Raw genomic sequence first — 9,841 nt, forward strand, 5'->3', positions numbered from 1 at the left:
CACTTGATAGGTAAATGTGACTTTTTGAAAGAATCTAACATTGAGGATCAGTCAATGGCAGAGTACATGTGTAGCATGCAAAATTCTCAATCCCTGGCATGCATGTGTATGCAGTGCATGCAAAGAGCGAGCGAGCGAGCCAGAGAGAGAGAGAGAGAGAGAGAGAGAGAGAGAGAGAGAGAGAGGGAGAAAGGGAGGGAAGGGAGAGGGGAGGGGAAGGGGAGGGGAGGGGAGGAGAGAGGGGAGGGGAGGAGAGGGGAGAAGGGAGGAGAGAGGGAGGGGAGGGGATGGGAGAGGGGAGGAGAGGGGGGAAGGGAGGAGAGAGGGAGGGGAAGGGAGAAGAGAGGGGAGGGGAGGGGGAGAGGGGAGGGGAGGAGAAGAGAGGAGAGAATTTTATGATTAAAAAAAACCTTAATGAACTAGGGGTAGATATGAACATGATAAAGAACATCTAAGGAAGCCCACAGCTAATAGGCTAATGGTTAAATATTGAATATTTTCCCCATTCAACCAAGGACAAGAGAGGAATTTGCTCTCACCAGCTCTGTTCAGTACAGCAGGTTACAGCCTGGGCAATCAGATGAGACAATAATAGAACAGACATTCACATAGAAAGAAGCAAAACTATTCTACCCATAAATGAAACCTTATTATATAGCAAACTCTATTGACACATACACTATAAGGGGCTGAAAAAAGGAAATCCAACTCAAGGCTTCTGTGTATTAAAGGACAGCACGGACACCAAGAGAAAAATCTGATAGGATTTGCAAAACATCTAACAGAGATCTAGCATCTGAAATATGAAAAAAAAAAACCAACCTACATTTCAGCAAGATCTTTTTTTAAATCTTTTAATTACACTTTAATTTATATGAGAAGGAGCAAGAAGACATGCACACACCACGAAGTATGTGTAGAGATCAGAGGGCACCATCAGAAGTCTGTTTTCTTCCTCCACCCATGGCTTCTGGGAATCAAGTGCAGGTTATTAGACTTGTGGGCAAGCACCTTCACCCCCTGAACTATCTCACTGACCCTTTCCCCTGTAATTTTCATTTTTTTTCTTTCTTTTTTTTTTGATTTTCGAGGCAGGGTTTCTCCGTAGTTTTTGGTGCCTGTCCTGGAACTAGCTCTTGTAGACCAGGCTGGCTGGGATTAAAGGCGTGCGCAACCACCGCCCAGTTTCCCCTTTGATTTTAAAAATGTATTGCATTAATTTATTTTGTGTGTGTTCATGTGTTTGTGTATAGAATGCAGGTGTCACAATGCATATATTGAAGTCAAAGGACAACTTGTGAGAGTTTGTTCTCACCTACTACCATGTGGGCCCTAGGGATCAAACTCAGATGTATTCACTTGACCACCTTGTCAGGCCAGTAAGTGCCCTTTTTGAGGTGGCTGATGATTTAACTCAAGGTAGAATTCTTGCTTAGCATGGCAAGACCCTAGGTTTCATCCTTAGCATTGTCAAAAGCAAAGCAAACAAACAAAAAACACTTGTAATTAATAGCTATAGTCCCAGAGGTGTGACAATGAATAAAACCCTTGATATATCTGTCTTCTCGTTTCTATAGAGCAACGCCTAGACTATTACAGACTGGAGCAGCCAGTATCATTTTGTTTTGTTTGTTAAGGCAAAGCCTTGCCACATAGTCCACCCTGGGTTTAACCATGTAGGGAGCCTCCTGTCTAGGTCTCCCTAGTGCTGGGATTACAGACACGTGCCACATCACCAAACTTAAAATGTTTGCATTAAACTAGAGTTGCAAATTTGTGAAGCAAAAGACAACCAGAATACCAGAACATATGCTTCACAACACTTTTCCAAAAAAAAAAAAAAATTAAAATAAGCCAGGCGTATGGCACACGTACTAATTCCCACACTTGGGAGGTTGAGACAGAAGGTTCTGAATTCAAGATGAGCCTAGGCTACATATTTAATTCTAGGCCAGCCTGGGATATGAACGGTGAGGGGAAAATTAGTGAGGGAAAGAAGGAAGGAAGCGGGGGAGAAAGAGAGAAAGAACCACAATTGTTTTTTAAAAAAATAAAAAGTCAAATGGCCTCTTGAGTGATTCTGCTTCAGCAAAAACGGTTGAAATTGCTGTTCTAAAAGTAGGCAACTCCACCCCCAAGAGGTGACGCATGTGAATTACAAGTAGTCCACTGAAGGAGAGCTGCTTTCTTCAGTCTGGACCACCCACCACCCCTAGCCCACCCACCCCACGGAAAAGGAGCACTAGAATCCACAGCTGATGCAGGCAGCAAGCTGGAAGACCTTTCTTCCAACTCAAGGTTCCTTCTAATGATCCTGACAGGCAGAAAAATTCAGAGCTGAGCAGTGTGTGTGTGTGTGTGTGTGTGTGTGTGTGTGTGTGTGTACACATGTGCGCCCAACACAATGTGAGTGTGAAGGTCAGAGGACAACTACTTTGGGAATAAAACCAAGGTTGTCAGGCTTGGCAGCCTAAAAGTGTTTTGTTGTTTTTTTCCTGCTCACAAAGTACATGATTAAAGCCCAGACCCCAGTATCTTCATTATAAACCCAGTCATGCCTCTCCTGAGGTTGCTTATCCCCAAATATTCTTCCACACGTTTTATCAGCAGGCCACACTTGACCCTGATGTCCAGTAAGATACATCTATCCCTCATATAAATGAAAATTCACTATGGACACCTGAAACTCCAGAACTCAAGAGGTTGAGGCAGAAAGATCAAGAGTTAGAGGCCAGCCTAGAACACAGAAAAGATAACAGAAATTCCCTAGAAGAATCAGGGAAAGAGCGGGGATGTAAAAAGGAAGGAGTTGGCATAATCCAGTTGTCTACTACTGGTCACAGGAGCAAACCTGTCATTTCTTCTGATTCCATATATCAACTCATTTGCATCCAGCTAACACCTCAGCTGCTCAAAGAGTTCACTTTGGCTTTTCTTCATAGAGACCTCTAGTATCATTCCTAGTGTACTCAAATATGGCTCACTAGTACAGCACTTACCAACCATGCAAAAGGCACTAGACAGAATCCTCAGGACCAGGAAAAATCAAGGTGAGTTTGGTATACTGATTGAAACCTCTAATACCAGTGTTATAGTAAAAACAAACAAACAAACAAAAAAAGGTACTGTTCCCCAAGTGGCAGCAGTGGGCATGAGACCACGGCAGGTCATGAAGGCAGCTGGCCCCAAGCAGGGAGCCACACAGTGGGTGAGAGACAGAGACATGGATAGGCACACCAGCAGAGAAAGTGGGTATTTATCTAGTGGGTTATGGAAGGGAAGGGGAAAGGGGAAGAAGGGAGAAAAGGAGGGGGGGGGAGGTGGGGAAAGGGGAGAAGTGGGGAGAAGGGAGAGAGGCAGAAGCTGCCTCTTCAGGAGAGAGATGGAAAAGAACCCAGGCTGGATGCATAAGGAAGATTTGCTTGCCTCAGTGGACAGGGAGGGGTGGGGAGGGGTAGTGGGGGGGGGGGGAGTGGGGCTTATTTCTTAAAGAGACAGGACAGACCATTACAACCAGCATCTCTATTACCAGGCTGGGAGAGCCAGTTCAAGGGCAATCTCTTCTACACAGAGCTTTTGAGGCCCGCCTGGTTTACACGAGACTATCTCAGAAACAAAATCATTCCTGGGGTTGGAGAGATGACTCAAAAATAACAGCACTGGCTGCTCTGTCAGAGGACTGGGACAGGGCAGCTCACAAATGTCTGTTGCCTCAGTCAAAAGAGACCCAGACCCACATGTGGTACAGACACACATGCAGGCAAAACACCCATAAAATAATCTGATTTTTTTTAAAAGACGTATTTATTATGTATACAACATTCTGCCTCCATGTATACCCGCATGCCAGAAGAGGGCGCCAGGTATCATTACAGATGGCTGTGAGCCACCATGTGGTTGCTGGGAATTGAACTCAGGACCTCTGGAAGAGTAGCCAGTGCTCTTAACCACTGAGCTATCTCCCCAGCCCAATAATCTGAATTTTTTTAACACCACTGCAGCTGAGATTATATACTTTTATTTGCCTATCTTCTTTCAATTTTCCTATTGTTTTCTTCAGACATACTGCTATGCAACCCTAGGCAACCTCAACTTGTGATCCTCCTGCCTCCTAAATACTAATACCTGTCTATAACCCTTAAATCTTTACATTTTAGAATGTCCCTTAAAATAACACAGCTGGAGCTGGAGTGATGGCTAAATGGTTAACACTTGCTGTTCTCCCAGAAGACTGAAGTTTGATTCCCAGCACCCGTAGGAGGATGCTAACAACTTCCTGTGAACTCTAGGGAGATGGGACTCTTGGGCATGTAAAGCTTACCTTCAATTTTTATTGGTGCTTGGGACTGAAACCAGGGCCTTGCCTCTGTTCCCATCAGTTGCTGGATGAAGGTTCTTTGGTGATATTTAAGATATTCATCAGTCTGACCACAGGGCAAGTCAATTTCAGGCCCCATCTCCTCTATTGCTTAGGGTCTTAGCTGGGTTCATCCTTGTGAATTCCTGGGAATTTCTCAAAAGCCAGGTTTCTTGCTAACCCTATAATGGCTTCCTCAATCAAGGTATCTTTCTTTGCTCTCGTCTCTGTCTTTCCTCCTTCTTGACTACCCCATTCCCTCAAGTTCTCCTCACCCCTCCTCTTCTCTTCCCCTTCAGCCCTCCCTTCTCCCCCCACTCCCATGCTTCCAGTTTTGTCAGGCAATCTTGTATTTCAACTTTCCAGGTGAATCTGTATGTTTTTCTTAGGGTTCACCTTATTGCTTAGCTTCTCTAGATCATGAACTATAGGCTCAATATTATTTGTTTATAGCTAGTATCCATTTATGAATACATACCATATTCATCTTTTTGGGTCTGGGTTACCTCACTCATGATAGTGTTTTCTAATTCCATCCATTTGCATGCAAAATTCAAGATGTCATTGTTCTTTTTAACGCTGAGTAATACTCTTAAGTGTAAATGTGCCACATTTTCTTTATCCATTCTTTGGTTGAGGGGCATCTAGGTTTGGAGTACTGGGCTGAGCTCCCCAAAGTCCAGCTGAAGAGTGGGAGAAATGAGAATATGAGCAACGAGGTCAAGACCATGATGGGTTCACCCACTCAAAGTCTACCTGAGCTAATAGGAGCTCACCAACTCCAACTAGATTGGGAAAGAACAAGCATCGGATCAAACTGGTTAGTCCCTCTGAATGTGGCTGACAGTTGCATGACTGGGGCAGACTGAGGGGCCACTGGCAGTGGCACCATGATTTATTCCTACTGTATGTATTGGCTTTTTGAGACCCTACTCTCTTTGGATGGATACCTTTTTCGTCCTAGATATAGTAGGGAGGGCCTTGGAACTTTACCCAATGCAATGTGCCTTACCCTGAGGATTGAATGGGATGGGACAGGAGGGTGTGTGGAGGGAATGGGAGGAGGGGAAGGAGTGGAAACTTGGATTGGTAAGTATAATGAAATGATAGCTTGCTTTTTTTTTTAAAGAAAAAGAAAAGAAACCAGGGCCTTAAAAGTTCTAGCTACACACCACCACTGAGAAAAATAGGTACCTGATCCCAAGATTCTTATTCTTTAATAAATGACTACCCTGAATTCCTAGTTTGCTTTCTGTTGCTGTAATTAACACTACGATCAAAAACAACTTGAGGGAAAAAAAATGTTTATTTCTTAATGGTTACAGTTGGTCCATCATCAATGAAAGCCAGGGCAAGAGCTTGATCAAGCCAAGAGCTTGAAGCAGAGGCCATGTAAGAACACTGCTTTCCTAGCTTGTTCAGCCTGCTTTATGTCACCCAGGGGTGACAATGGGTAGGGCCCTGCAAAATCATTAACAAAAAAATGGCCTAAACATGCTCACTGGCCAATGAGATGGACAGAATTCCTCGACTTGCGGTCCCCACTTCCCAGATGACTCTATAGTTTGTGTCACTGGATAATAAAACAAATTTTGTATATCACCATTATTAGGAAGCTTATTTTATAAAAAAAAAAAAAAATCAACAAGACAGTCTTTTGAGGGAGACTCCTTGTTCGCTCTCAGATGCCCAGACCTGGATAATCAATCACACAGAAAATATATTAGTTGCAGCACTGTTTGGCCTGTTAGCTCAGGCTTTTTATTGCCTAGCTCTTATATCTTAATTAATCCATTTTTATTATCCCATGGCTGTGGCTTACTGGGCAAGGTTCTGTCTGTCTCTTTTGGCAGCTACATGGTACCTCCCTGATTCTGCCTACTCACTGTTGAGATTTCCCACCTGGCTTTATTTTGCCCTGCCATAAGCAGAAGCAGCTTTATTAACCAATCTTAACAACATACAGAGGGGAATTTCACATCTTACTCATACCTAATTTTAGCCACACCTCGATATTCCATGCATCTCTCACCTTTATACTGTTTTTTTCTGATTTAGATTTACTGATATATGACTTATTTTCTTAAAGTTGAAAGCTGCAAATTATTGTTTCAATTTAAATTGTATTAAATATGGATGTGCCATACTGTGGTTTTGTTCTTGATACTGGTGGAGCAGTGCTATGACTTTACATTGGTCTTAATTTTGTTTCTTCCTCATTTTCAACTGTCTCCTTTAAACATCAATTAAACTCAAAACAATGAAACAAACCTTTATTGGTCTTAAAGATTGATTTGTTATCTCCAAATCCTGGGCACAGTATGAAGGTACAGGAGGGACACGTTTGTGTGTTGGGGGTGAAGTGCATAAGGTGTATGGCTGACCCAGAAACTGCTGTTTAGGTAACTGGTTTTCATAACTGCAAGGCAAGTCAAACTGCTTGTTTTTTGTGACCTTGGGGGTCCAGGGTGGATGTTGGCAGCTTTATGGAATTCCACAGGCAGCAGACTTGAGGTCGTTTTATGGCCCTTGGAATAGGGACATCCTTTATTTCAAACATTTTACGTAACAGGTATCATTTTCTATCTTGCCTTTTAAATATCTTGAAACTATATGTGATATCCTTTTATCTAAATTAAAGGCAATGGATTTTCATTCAGATTTTCCTTTTCCGTTCATGTATGTATGCCGAAGTTCTACTTCCTCTTACATTTCCTGGCATTCTGTAGTGTACGCTTTTTCAATTTTGCTTATGTGTATGCTATGGAAAAATCCTGTACACTTCGAAAATTATGCTGTGACTAAAGAAGCTGAGTCAGACAGTGATGGTGCACATCTTTAATCCTAGCACTCAAGGAAGAAGAGGCAGGCGGTCTACATTGTGAGTTCCAGGACAGTCAACCAAAGATACACAGAGAAACCCTGTCTCGAAAAACAAACAAACAAAAGAAGTAGAAAAAAACCAGACTAAGGACACTGGAAAGAAGGGCAGAGTCAGGAGTGGTCAGCGACACAGAAGCAGGAGATATAAAAGAGAGGTAATGCCACACAGCAGAATGTCGGTTAATATAAATGAGCTCATTTAAGTTGTAAGAGCTAGTGTAAGTCTCTGTGACAGTTATTTAGGAACTGATGGGCAGGAAAAAAGTCTACCTACCCCAGGAAAATACTGTACTTCATTCATAAGACTGTTATTTTTCAATGTGCTTTGTTCATTCAACAACATGTGAAAGCAAACTCCAGAGGGAGGAAAAAACAAACTAACCAAAACAGCAAGTATCAAGATTTAGAAATGATATTAATATGAGTAGGCATTGAGGGGCTAATGGCTCAATCCCCAGCACCCACATGGCAGCTCACAACTGTCTACAATCTGACACACACAGGCAAGCGAAACACCAATGTGTGATCTACATATGTACATACACACATTATGAATGGGCATGGGACAGATAGATTCGGGCTATCAGAAAGCAGAGGCCACCAGCTTGACACCAGCCTAGTCTACACAGCAAATTTCAGGCCAACAGGTAAATGTGGGTGGAGAGGGAAGCTTAAAATGGGTATGGTGGAACATGGAGCATGCCTGTAATCTCAGTACTTGGAGGCGAAGACAGAAGACTGATGAGCTCAGCCACGCAGTGGTGGCACATGCCTTTAATCCCAGCAGGCAGAGGCAGGCATTCAGAGCCAGCCTGGTCTACAAGAGCTAGTTCCAGGACAGGCTACCGAGAGAAACCCAGCTCCAAAAAACCAAAAGAGGGGAGAAAAAAAAAAAGTTGAGTTCCAAGCCAGCCTGGGCTATGAGATGAGATGTTAATGGGTCATTAACCTAATTTGGTTTCCACTCCTGAGTCAAGCAAGAACAAAATGAAAGTCATTAGTTTTAAGGGAGTGGCATCAGTTTTCACCCAGAGGACACTTAAAATATAAACACCAGGAAACCAAAGAGGTAGAAAGAGAATGGGTGTGGTAATTCACAGCAGTCAATGAATCAATGTTGTGTGGGTGATACTTATAGTCAGCTCTGTCACTTAGCTAAATGCACACAGATAAGTTAACCTCTGCAATCTTATCTCCTGATTAAAATCTACAAGGCGAAAATTCTAATGGTTGGAGCTGGAGAGAATGTTCAGCAGTTAAAAGCACTGGCTACTCTTCCAGAGGGCCCAGGTTCAGTTTGTACCACCCACATGGCAGCTCACAGCTTTCCCTAACTCAAATCGCAGGAGCTCCAATGACCTCTCCTGACCTCTATGGGAATGAGGCAGAGGCATATAGTTCACAGACATATATGCAGGAAAAACACAATTTTTTTTCTCCCACTTTCTCAAATTTTTCTTGTTCTCAGGAACATCACTAAAGGCTACAACCTGATTTCTCCATTAACGTGTTTATTCATTGTTGTGGCAAATCCTTGATTTATTCCAGCTCGAAATTTCAAGGCCTAGAGTTCACCAAGGCAGGGGAAGCAGAGTGAATAAGGCTGTTCATGGTACCATCTGTTTACATACTGGCAAGTAAGAAAGCAATGTGTGTGGCACGAAGGAACCAGGGATAGATCACCCAAAAGGAGCCTACTTCTCCAAGACAGGCCCCTACCTAAGCAGTGCAGCCAGCTAGAGACCAAGTGTTTAAACTTTCGGGGGCCATGTCAGTCTCAATCTGTAACTCGTATATAGCAAGCTTTTTCATCTTGGACATGGTATCCTCTATAGGCTGGTCTTGACTGACCCTCCTACTACAGTCTACCCAGCAGCTGACACTATAGATACTGGATCACTATATTTCAAATTCCAAAACTGTACCTAAATGATGCTGTTTTGCAGTTTACAAGCTTCTTGGTATTTCCCTGCCTTGTGTTTCATAAGTCTGGGAGTTGATTCTTCCTTTTACTCTTCTAAGGCAAAGCCTTGTTTCTGCTGTTAGTTGGCCTGCAAGCATCCAAGTCATTCTCCTCTCCGCGTTCTCTATATAGATGATGTTGGGATTATAGATTTTTTTTTATGCTTTAGGGATCCAATTTGGATCATCAGGTTTTCATGCCTAGTATCCTTACCCTCTAAGTCACCTCCCCAGTCCAATTTTACCAATAAATATACTTTGTAAACAAGGATTAAGAGAGGAATGGGCCAGGCACACACCTTTAATCCCAACACTCCGGGAGCAGAGGAAGGCAAATGTTTGAATTTGAGGCCACAGAGCAAGTTCCAGGACATCCAGGGCTACCCAGAGAAACCATGTCTCAAAAAACAAATAAAAGGTCTTTATTGTACGAAGTTAGATCGGGATGGGCCAGAACTTGAGCTCTTCCTTCAACTTCCAAACACTGGAGTTTAAGTGTTTATTATCACACCTGGCTATACTTTTAAGACAATAAAATAAATGTCAAAACAAAAAGGCTTCAGTATAGCTGCTGTTATAGAAAACTTCAGTCAAACTTAGGTATAAGGTTGCATAAATTAAATGACTCATGAAAACCAT

This window comes from Myodes glareolus, chromosome 4 (assembly GCF_982192425.1).
Source record: "Myodes glareolus chromosome 4, mMyoGla1.1, whole genome shotgun sequence".
NCBI classification, from domain to species: domain Eukaryota; kingdom Metazoa; phylum Chordata; class Mammalia; order Rodentia; family Cricetidae; genus Myodes; species Myodes glareolus.